This window comes from Sycon ciliatum, chromosome 12, assembly GCF_964019385.1.
Source record: "Sycon ciliatum chromosome 12, ocSycCili1.1, whole genome shotgun sequence".
Classification (NCBI taxonomy): domain Eukaryota; kingdom Metazoa; phylum Porifera; class Calcarea; order Leucosolenida; family Sycettidae; genus Sycon; species Sycon ciliatum.
In genome coordinates, this window is record NC_088654.1 from 5,960,218 (window position 1) to 5,972,462 (window position 12,245).

The 12,245-nt window shown below is 44.9% G+C and overlaps 1 long non-coding RNA gene across 1 annotated transcript in view; it reads left to right on the forward strand.

Moving 5' to 3' along the window:
• Positions 1 to 9,014, forward strand: part of LOC135828599 (uncharacterized) — an 11,215-nt gene extending 2,201 nt beyond the window's left edge. The window contains exons 2-3 of the long non-coding RNA XR_010555719.1: positions 3,313 to 3,654; positions 8,868 to 9,014. This is a non-coding gene — a long non-coding RNA (uncharacterized LOC135828599). The remainder of the gene's footprint in view (positions 1 to 3,312; positions 3,655 to 8,867) is intronic.
• Positions 9,015 to 12,245: the final 3,231 nt, after the last annotated feature.

Here is a 12,245-nt window from a genome sequence, read left to right on the forward strand (position 1 = left end):
TGTGCTATGAAAGAGATTTCCAACAAGAGTTTGCACAAAGCATTGGTGGCTATAAGCAGAAGCAGCAGCGACGCTTGAAGCCAGGGTCTCTGCCATCCTGAAACTTGGCGGTGCATGTCATACTAATAGTTAGTAGCTCCTCTACCTCTGCTGCCAGCAAAAGCAGACCATCTTCGATTTACTTCCAGGAACGTGAGCACGATGAGGTAAGTGAACGGCATGATTTTGTGCCGTCCAGAACGTAGCTCTAAACGACTACAGAGTACAGTCCTACTCAAAGTCCTCTACTCAAAATCCTAGTCAGTGAAGTCGAGAATTGATGGAATGTACATGGAACGTTATCATGTGTGTTATTTCGGTTCTCTTTATCTGTAAGTTTCCATTGCGTTACTTTCCGGTTGCAGCTACACTGCCACAAATACAAGGTACAGTATGATTTGTAGTCTGGAAAATTTCCATGCTGTCATACTGAAGTGGGCACCAAGACGTGTCCACTTTTCGTACAATGGCATGAGAGCACGGGTACAGTCGGCATGTCTGTCCCACAATGCCAATATAGGGAGAGCGCACGCCAAAACCAAGGAGGGTGTGCTCAGGTACAGGCTGGAATACACCAAGAGCACAAAGTGGCCAAGAAGCTGCACGACAATGTCCTGCAACTTCTTGAAGGACCTGTTGAACGATGTGCATACAACCATTCTCGGCATTCGCCACGGCACCGGCACAACCCCATGCTCCCGAACACAGTACAGTCTTGTGCCATTGTATCTGTCAACTTTACCAGATTGTTCATGCAGCTGCATTGGTGCAAAGCATGCGCCCACCCGAAAACACAAATATTGCCCGAGTCAAGAATAGTTACAAATCGTGTCTGTCAACTGTTTTCTACATTCTGCATGCACATGTACCAATGATTATGTGAACGTCAACCAGGCCAAGAAGCATTATCATCATCATCATCATCATGTCCAACTGCTTCCTCAAAGCCCCAGTGCGCATCTGCATTGGCTTCTGGGTACAGCTGCTTTATCTTCGATACCACGCAAGACGGTATCACACGCCGCTGCTTGCGTTCAAAGTATCCATGGGTGAACCATGTGTATTGTCTATACGCCACATGTCTCCAAATCCTGCACAAAACAGTTGGAGAGATGTAGATACACATACCACGAGTGTCTTCATGATTGTGTAAAAGTAAATGGATTCAGTGTAAATAGTTTCGGATTCGAGTTAATATTTCTATGGGCTACTATACTAAAGAGTTTGGCCTTTTTTCAAATTTACATCACTTTTACACACAGTTGAAACACTTACAGTGCTAGGAATAGTATGAATGAAAAACATCGTTGTACCAGTATAATTATATGAGCATGGGTGCAATAGAACTTCATGATTGTGTGATGGAAGTTGGTGAATTTGAATACTGTACACAAAATCATTGCACAACACTTCCCATCTACTTTGTACCGGTACATGAAACATGGAAAGAAAGAAAATAATGAAACCGATTCAGTGAATCCTCACCTGTTTGACCACGGTCCACACCTTGCCCGAAATTCTTCGAAGGAAAGCAATGCCACCTCGAGCACTGATTTTTGCAGGCAAACAACAGCAAACTCTGAGTGCTGCGTGACGCACTGCAGCCCATCCTGCTCGCCGCGTTTACTGAAAGCTGCAGGAACCTCCCAGCAACAAGTCGACTCGACCTCGCTCCACATCAGGCTGCATTGTCCGCAACGGCATCAAGCAGTGCTTCTCACGCGAGCACTTGCAACCAAAGCGTTCTCTTCACGTTCATCTGTTTTGTAGTCTCAGAAATATTACTTGTAGACAGTTTCGCAGACGCTGATGCGCGCTTCGGCTCGAACCTAAAAGGCCTCGGTGTTGTTGAATCCGAAGTGGCGTCCACCTCCACACCTCCCGTGGTCTCCTCTTCCTCCAACGTGATGATCGAATGAATACTAGTACAAGGGTTATTGATTGAAGAAAAAACAGTGAATACCTTTTTTCAAAATTTCTGCAGGTCTACCATTTGAATAAAAAAATTGGAGGTCAGTGAGAACGTTTTACGTCACAGGGTGGGCGGAGCCCCCCTCGTGCCAAATATGGAAAATTGCAATTGGTAATTTAGGTATGTTATCCTTGTCGTAGAAGCTTCCGGTTTTCGCCATTTTCCACTTACGACATACTCTAATGGATTCCGCAATAAAAAATGGGGGTGATTTTGGACCGGAGTTCCCCTTTAAGTTCGAAAGATTTCCTGCTATTTACTAGGGAATTTTGCATGGCCTCCGATGTTGGATCTTTTCCTGCTGATTTGATATGACAATTGACTGACTTATGACTGCCATCCTGAGCACGAGAGAAGTCCATCTAGCTTTCGCTGGGCAAACCTGCAAGAAAACCCCTCTCCCTACTCAATGCCCAGTGTTTCAGGGAGTTCACCCTTTTTGCTAGGGGAAATATCATTATTTCCGGGCGAGAAAGGTAGGGGCGTCGGAAGTTATTTTTGTGGTGCGGTAAGCCATTTGAAGTACTTAAGTATTTACTCATGAGGGAAGGATGGCTGAGCCGAAAATTTTGGAAATTTGGAGCCCGGATCAGTGCATTTTATTGATTAACGGGGTACCTGGGGCAAATAGTGTTACGATTAATACCGTGTGCGACACCCCTGAAAGGAATATGGTTGACACCAAGAGTCCATAATCAAGAGTATGCAACTGTGATCTCTTTTCTATGGGCCAGATACGCGGCGCGCTGCCTTCATTACACCATTCAGCTGCAGCCCCCGCACTGTGGAAAATCAAACACCGCACTTTCCCTCTGGTTTGAAATGAACTTTCGTATGGAACTGGAGTTCACGCGCCAAAATTTAGAGATGGCGTAGGTACTGGAACGAATCGAGCAAAACCAGATTGGCTCGTACGAGAAATTCTGAGTTTGATTGCATGCTTTCAGAGCGTGATGAAGGCAAGTTACCTAATGAAGGCAGTGCGCCGCACACTCACCCATAACCACAGTTGCATACTATTGTGTATGCACTCTTATTGACACTGATAAAATAATAAGGATATATACCAGGGGGTACACATTAGTTTGGGGAGTCTCAGACGGGAAATGTTTGGAGAAAACAAATGCCAGTCACCACCGGGACTCGAACCAGGGACCGTCGCTGATAACCAGCTATACTCTACCACTAAGCTATGGTGTAGTGGTCATCCAAGCATAGCATATTCAACATTTGATGGCTCAAGTTTGTCAGAGCGTGCTGCTGATGCCCCTTCTTTCTCTGTTTGTAATTCCCCTATTCAGCTGCATCTCAGTACCACAAGAATGATCTGTATGTCGTTGTGCCAACAATCCCCTTTTCCCGTAATCTGCTGGAGATGAGTAATTACAATGCCACCAAACACTGCATCGATACGTATGGATATGATGCAAGACTGTTGAACTTTCAAAATGCTTTTGAAGTGGAGACTCTCTCCATTGTGCTCAAGAAACTTGGTGCTGCCGCCGCCAAAGGCCTGTTCTGGTCTCGACAGTCCGATCAAGTGTCTTTTGATAATCATTATGCCTTTGAGGTGAATGGCAACCAGCTAGGACATAGTGAGGCCAGGAATAGTTCGAGGGAGCTTCCATTTGCCTGTTTAGCCAGTAAGTAGTATGAACTCTCAAGTATCAGTAATGGTTTGTGTTAGTGTCTGCTTTCCTGCCTGCAATCATGAGACCAAGAGACGTTAGTGTTCAAGAAACTTAAATGGCGAGCTTTGACCAGAAAACATATCATTGACATGCTAGAATTATTGCTTTAGGGGTAAGCGCGGCAAGAAGGAGTCCGTTGGTGTTTGCAATCACCGGTAGCCTGTTCGGCGGACCACTGTTAAGTAAAGACAGGAGTAATGGGTTTAAATCATGCACACCAATCCCTCTATTTTCTTGCAACAGTAGCGCCCAATGTTTGTGGCCGAACCAACGACTCTGAGATTAAGACGAAGGACCATGTAGACCGCGAGCAACACTGACAGCTGCATTAACACTACAAATGCCGACTCAAAAAGACCCACCTTGCATATCAGTAGCTCCCACACCAACACCAACAACGCAATCTACAGCAACCACAACTAATCCACCATCCAAGCCCATAATTGAAAGACCAAGACGATCAACAGCCAACTACAACATAAGCTACGCACTCAGCGGACAAGGGCGAAAGGAGGGACGTGATAGCAGGGTGACGACCGAGTTGAGTTCAATGGACCCGGTCAGGCGGGATGGACGAGGCAGAGAGAGTACAGAGGAAGCGGAGGATGGAACGGACGGCGGAATGAGAAGTGAGTCGGAGAGCAGTGATGGGAGTGATGGTGAGAATGCCGGTGAGAGTGTTAGTGTTGTGCGTAGGTTTCGTGGTAGCAAGTCTTCAGTGTACAATCATCTGCTAGCTAGTCCTGATTGTTGCAATTCGTATTCCGACTCTTCGTTCACTGTATTGTGCCGTGGTCGTCATGGTTATGGACTACTGTTAAAAGTGTTGGAAGCTATCTATCAGCGTCTGTACAAGCCTAATTTGTGTGTACAGATAGTAAAATTGGGTTGAAATTGTTCAAGTAACGTGTCGTGTTTAGTGCGGCCAAGCTTGGCCGTTAATGTTCTAGGTGTAATGTTTTGCTGTTATGTGTTATCACGTTGTCTTTCCTTCCTTTCTCCTTTGTTCATTTCTCGCTTTGATTGTTAAAATTCACACTTGTATTTTCACTGTTGTTGCTCTTAGTGTTATTTCTCTAACTTAGATTTTCTATAATAGTTCAATTTTTTGTTTCAGTGTCCTTTAGTACAACGACGATTCCTGATGAGTGTTGTACGAAAACTTGTTTGAATCCATATATTTTTTCCCTACACCATTTCTTCATATTTTCATCGTTTTATTGCAAATAATAATAATAATAATAATAAAGTCTCCAACATTGCGTCCATCCACGGAGTCATCCGTATTTGCTGCTCAGGATCAGGTGGTTAATACCAGGAACTACCAAAGATCGGTTATTGGCGACACTTCCGTGGTGGACGTGTGCCGTTTGTGTGGAGGTACGGGGGAGACTGTTGACCATATTTTGGCATGCTGCCCCGTGTTGGCACGGACGGCATACATTACTCGCCATAATCGTCTTGCCGCTATAGTCCACCGGGCACTCTGTCATCGCTACAGACTGGTATCTCCTGCTCCCCCTGGCCACTTGCCACACTACGTCGAGGATAGTGAAGGCCGTAAGTTAATGTGGGAAATGCCAATCCCTACAGATAGGATGGTTGGAGCAAATCGGCCGGATCTTGTGTGGGACGATGGCAAGTCAGTTCAACTTATTGATGTCAGTGTGCCACTGGATCATAGAGTAACACTAAAACATGCTGAAAAGAGAGCGAAGTACTTGCCCCTCGCTGTGGAAATTGGGCAGATTTGGCAGCGAGAGGCAGTGTCCGTAGTGCCCATCATAGTTGGTGCTCTTGGTGGCCTGACGAAGGAAGCGGCTACCTCAATTAAGCAGCTATGTGGAGAAGAGCGGCACCTTCATGAACTGCAGCAGGCTGCTATCCTTGGCTCGATGGCCATTCTAAGATCTGTTTTGGGTGCAGCATAGGGCTCTTCGCTGTCCCTGGTGGGCTTTTTATGCTCTGTATGTTATTGTATTCGTTTTAGTTTGTAATTGAAACACTGTGGTATTTCTGTGGGTATTCGTATTTGATCTTTCTGTGGGTGCGCATTGGAAGTTGTGCCCAGTGATGAGCTTTGCCGGCCTGAATTTTTCGCCAACTTCTGATGCTCCCCTTTCTGCAATACCTGTTGCCATGATACCTCTGAGCTTTAATGCCTGTGATGGTACATGCGCCTTTCTCCCTTCCTCTCTCTCTACCTTATTTTTTCCATATATTATTCCATGCTGCTTACCTTTGGCTATGATAAGTCCGGTGAGTTAGTGTAATACCTCCAATTTTTATTTTGTATTTTCAATTTGGAGTGGAATAAAGACTCATAATAATACAGGTCGCATGTCTCCCAAATAATGAGTTCCACGCATCTGTCAACTGTCTCATCATGAAATAGATTGCAGCAGGAAGAATACTCTAATTTCACAAAATTTCGGTGTACTTTTATTTTCGGTACTTTCGGTGCATCTGCTTCATACCTAAAATTTCAATACACCGAACAAACACTAACACACATAATCCAATAGGGAACAGCTTCCCTGTACCGAAAATTTCTGTTCACCTAACCTGGCCTTTTGCCCTCATACCGAAAATATTGAGCACCGAAAATTTCTGAAATTAGAGTAGCATACGAAAAAACATATACAGGTTCTAGCACATGACAAGTACATGCCTTTTTTTTACACCGATGTACATTTGTCAATGAAGTCCAGCCATAGCGTTTTGTCCCGTGCAGTGTCGAGGCAATCCTCGAGCGTGTGTCCGAGAGGGGAGATGTCGGATTTCACCACATCAATCCACCGAAGCCTCGGTCGTCCTCGTGGACGCTTGATCTTTCACGTGTCGATGGCCATGGTTAGCGCGCCATAGGAAGCCGTGCCCGGACCTTCCCGAACAACATGGCCGAACCATAGGAGACGTCTTCTCTTGCAGACCCTACTGATTGGTTGCTGTTGTGATTTTTCATACAGGATTTGTTTGGATATGCAGTGCGGGTAGTGGACTCCGAAGATACAACGGAGCTTTCTTCTCTGCCATACATCTAGCTGTTCATCCTGTCGCTTCGTGAGGGTCCACAGCCCGCAGTTATACAGCAGCACTGGAACAATGAGAACCGAGAACATGCAAAGCCGTGAGTCCAGGCAATGCCGCTTCCATGCTATCGAGCCGAATGCTCGGTTCGCTGCACCGATCCTGGCTGCCACATCCTCCGTGGAGTCCAGCAAGGAACCAAGGAGCTTGGCCGTTTTCCACGATGCATCAGTACGGGAAGCAGTTAAATATACGGTTTTTTGTACATTAAGGTTGAGGTTGTCTTCTTTGAAGATCGGCTCACATGTGGCTACCATGGTCTCCACAGCACTCCTCGATGGTGCGTGCATAGTTGTATCATCTGCGTATTGTGTTGAAGGTGAGGGTACATCTTGAGTTCTTGCAAGGCTACTAACTGCATCGATCTTCCACATGGCTCCTTCGGCATACATATTGAACATAGTGGGCGATAGCGGGTCACCTTGCACGACTCCAATGTTCGTGGGGAAGGCCTCTCCAAGCTGGCTGGAAATTTTTACTCTGGCTGTTGTGTTTGAGATCAATGCTGATACAGTCGATGTCTGCGCCCCCGCCACCGTCATCCTGTCCAGCGCTGTACTCCTAACCAGGGTGTCGAATGCACCACAAAAGTCCAGCAGCGCTGCTGAGTATGACCAATCACCAAGCATTGCGCGTTCACACAGCATTCTTGAATAGAACACACCGTCTGCTGTTGAGCGGCCTGGTCTGAATCCTGCTTGAGACTCCCTTACGTAGCTGTCTGCTGCTGCTGTCCGCGTTCGACGGTTCAGAATACATGTCAGCACTTTCCTCACCACAGATAATAGCGTGATGGGTCGGTAGCTCTTTGGTATTCCCATATGCTTACCAGGCTTGTAAATTGGCATCAACACTCCGCATCTCAAATCGTTTCGGGCAATGGCATAGGATCCGCACAGCATTGAAGAGGTTTGCTAACCATGTTCTGATGATGTCCATGGCGGATTTCAGCATCGCTGCACTTATCCCATCACACCCAGCGGCTCCCTTTGTTCGTTGACTGAGAATAGCTGCCTTGACCTCCTCAATTGTGAAGGGGGTTCAGACACCACTTGTTCGGTTACTAGGTCCGTGGGCAGGTCAGAGTTGTAGAATACTGATGAGAAATACTCCCGGAACTTGTCCAAGTTCCACTGTAGACCAGTTACGATCTCTCCATCCTCATTGGCCAGCTGAATACGATGAGACTTCTTGCCCCCACGCAGATCACGCAGCTGTCGGATTGCGCTGAAATAGGATCTGGCGTCAGGTCTCCTGGCGTCAACAGCGTTGGCTTTGTCCTGCCAGAACTGGTCTTCTTGGGTCTTTAGGAGAGATCGAATTTTCTGCAGCACCTTATTCCGATTTGATTTCAGTGCTTGTCTCTTGTCCTTATTGTTTTCTCTGTTGATTAAAATGTGCAGCTGCTTCTGTTGTTCGGATAGTGTCCGAATGGTAGGATCAGATGTCTTGATCAGTTGTTGTGGGCGACTGCATATGCCGAATGCCTGAGAGGCCGATTCATGCAATGCTGTACAATAATATACAATAATATACCTTTATAATACGATAAACGTCACAATCACGTGAACCGGGGTCCCGGGAACCAGGGAGTGGCAAAAGACGTGCACTCAGTGCACAGTGGACTCGGCGTGGGAACATAGGAGTAGAAAAATACCGGTATTTTACTATTCCCTTGTACCAACTGGGCATTTCTTGCGACTCATTTCACGTACGAGGGCCCCAACTTACGACAACTCCCTGGAGGCGAGTCCAAAAATCACGTTATCGAATAAGGTATATCGCTAACTTTCTGGTGATCATTCAGTGCAAAGTTCGAGTTGCAAGTCACAAAGCTGACTGCTGGGCATACTACCCATGCATTGACTTGCTCAAGCGTGCAAAGAAAGATCTTTGCTGAAGCACACCAAGGGTCTTCATATCCAATGCGGCATATGTGTCCGCTTGCTGCTGTGGAAATTAATGCGCATCGCACCCAGTAACTTGTCCAAATAATATAAAAGCTAATGTGTATGCAGCTGTTGCCCAATCATCGCTGTTGTGCATGCTGTGCTGATCTCTGTTAACTCAATTAGGAATATGTAATTATGCTGCGACGGTGGATAGCACAGGTGTTCTCAATATTCCCGAGAATGGTTCAGCACAGTGTAAACCAGGTCACACACTGAAAAATCCAGAGCGCGTCTATTGCCACCAGGGAAACTGGGTCAACTTCCCAATCTGCGAACGTAAGTGGAGGACCAGGACATGTTTCGAATATTTATTCTGACGATATCCAGAGGCCAGTAAGAGATAAAATGTGCGAAGGAGGAGAAATAGCGAGGAAGAATTGGGTTGGCCGGGGCTAGGGATGTAATGGTCAATTCTTGACTTAGTTTGGTAATCGTTTTAGTACCTCGACCCCGTGCTGAGTTTGATACGGTTTCTGGTATCTTGGCCGTAGACTACTACGCATACTGCTTCTAGCGGTTTCTTTGCATTGTACTGATTGATTACTAGTATACTGTATTTATTTATTTATTATTAGTAGTATTATTATTAATAAGAATGGCGTGACTCCTCTGTAGCCTTGTCATGATTTTAATTGTTACCGCCCACGGCCGCACAAAGTCCTTGGCTACAAAAAAATGAAAATCTCTCCAAATCTATCCAAACCAAACTTCAAATTCCTTTCATGGTTACTGGGGCAAGACCATCTCATCGAATGGATGCAATTACCACCCGTGAGGCTCGCACTCACGCACACACACACACACACACACACACACACACACACACACACACACACACACACACACGTGCACGCACACACGCACGCTCACACACACACACACACACACACACACACACACACACACACACACACACACACAAACACATGCATACGCACACTTTCTTTCTCTTCCTCTGTCTCTCTCTCTCTTTCTCTCTCTTTCTGGCCTCGTCACCTGCACATCTAATTGGCAATCACACCAGTTGAGACATACACTTCACGCTGACCCATCATCACCTGACTTGAGATCTTGCAAGTTGAGACATTTGTTTTAGGCTATTACCTGGCGTGCGATATTGTGGGTAGGTTCTGTTTTTGTTTCTGAATATGTGACATTATCTACAATGTTAGTCTCAATTCTTAGCACTAGTTATGATGTTCCTGGTATATTGCCACGTTATTATTATTACCTTTTTCTGTAGTTATATTGTTGTTTTGTTCATAGGAGTCACATATCCCTGAAGATGCCCTCTTGGGCGAAAATTTGGAAAGGAATTTGAAGTTTGGTTTGGAGAGATTTGGAGAGATTTTCATTTTTTTGTAGCCAAGGACTTTGTGTGGTCCTGGGCGGTAAAAATTAAAAATATTATTATTACAATAAAACCGTTTGAAAAAGCAGGGTTGAACCAGTAAGAATAAAAAAATAAAAAAATAAGAATTAAAAAAAAGCAGGGCTGGGTCATCTTTCCGATTTCGCTCAAATTTTGCAAGTAGGTTTCCTTTGGGGTCTACAACAACCATCGAACGTCTCGTTGCATAACTTACGGACGCCTTGGAACTGGGGAGCACCTCAAAATGGACCCAAAATGCGACTGGATTTTGGGTCCAAACGAGCGCTGGTGCAGTGTCCACAATGGAGCTAAGAACAAACCACCGCTATGGCAACATTACCTCACCTGAGTTGTCTTCACATCACTACCACATCGAATCAGGGCTACATCCAGGAACTAGGGGTGAAACGAGTACTCTAATTTCAGAAATTTACGGTGCTCAATATTTTCGGTATGAGGGCAACAGGCTAGGTTAGGTGAACAGTAATTTTCGGTGCAGAGAAACAGTTCCCTATTGGATTATGTGTGTTAGTGTTTGTTCGGTGTATTGAAATTTTAGGTATGAAACAGATGCACCGAAAGTACCGAAAATAAAAGTACACCGAAAATTTGTGAAATTACAGTATCTATTTTGAGAATTTTTGACCACTCGATCACTCATTCATAATATTCGATCGAGTATCCGATTATTTCGAGTATTTTATCAAAATTCAATAGCACTAGATTTGTGAGTTCTCGACCAATTCGGAAGAAATTATCTGTGAACATAGAACAAAAGCCGCCAACGTCTTGTGTAAAGTAACGATTTTCACCAGTACAATAGTACTTTCATTATCTCATAACAAACTAACGTTACTTGCCGTGGTGATCGCATCGTCCATGTCATAAAATACTGACTCAAATGCATGCATAACGCATGCAACCAGTCGATGAGCGGTACAACAGAAGTTTTTGAAAAAATAGAATGCCAATACTAAAAAAACAAAAAAACAAAACATCGAGTGCAAAATTTCGAATACTCGCTCGTTTGAAATTTTCGAACGACTACTCGAATATTCGAACTAATCGTTTCACCCCTACCAGGAACGCAATGGCAATCATCGCCAAATATCACTAAATTGCATCGCTAAAATACCCAAATTACAAGGGCCATAGCGGGAACCTTTACGGCATCTATTTTCCTGGACCATATAACAAGTTCTCCTCTAGAGAATAATCCCAAGCTCCTTTGAAAAGCTAATGGTGAAAAATCAATCCTCTCTTGATTCAATGGCAATAAATAAGATCAATTGTGCACTCATGGCAACAGCCAAAAATGATGAAAGTTAAGTTCCATAACTTTTTCTTGCATGTGACTTTCAACAATATTTATTGAGCTTATTTATTGCCATTTTTACCACTATTGTCTCCTCGTCGCTTGTTTCGCTTGGGCTGTGTTTACATGAGAGGTTTCAACCCGAGTTGAGTTCGACCCGGGTCGGATTTCAACCCGCCTTGTACACGAAATTAATGGCGCGTTTACATGACGCATTGTGCTTGACCCACAGTGAGAAATCGTACTAACATACTTCTGTGTGTATCTCGCGCCAGATTTGGACAGCACTGCACATGTAAATAATTTCGCGCGAAAATATTCACGTGACCATACAGGACTCTAGAAGTGGACTTTTGGCGGCATATCAGTATTCGGTCAACGGTCTTCATGTGAACGCTCACCTATTTCGTCTATCGTACAGACTTTCAACCCGGGGTGAACTCAACCCGAGTTGAAATTTCTGATGTAAACACAGCCTTGGTAAAGCCAAGATTTTAATCTAGAATCAAGATCCCACAAACGGAGTGTGGCATTGAGACAGTATTGGAGAGATTTCTAATGCTCGTGCTGCTGTTATTCATACAACCTCAAGCAGTGGCTCCTAAGTCCAGCAGCCATGTTTGTTTTAATACATGAAGGATGGCAGAGTCTATGTTCCAGCAAGTGTCTACATCATATTGGAGGCTGGCACACGTCCACATGAAATGGTAGAGGTAATTAGTGTGGTGACATGTTACTTGCCAGAGCACCCTTTACTGTTCTGTTCTTTACTACTTGCCACGGGGTGAAGAGGCGTTGGAACGCTCTTCCCTCC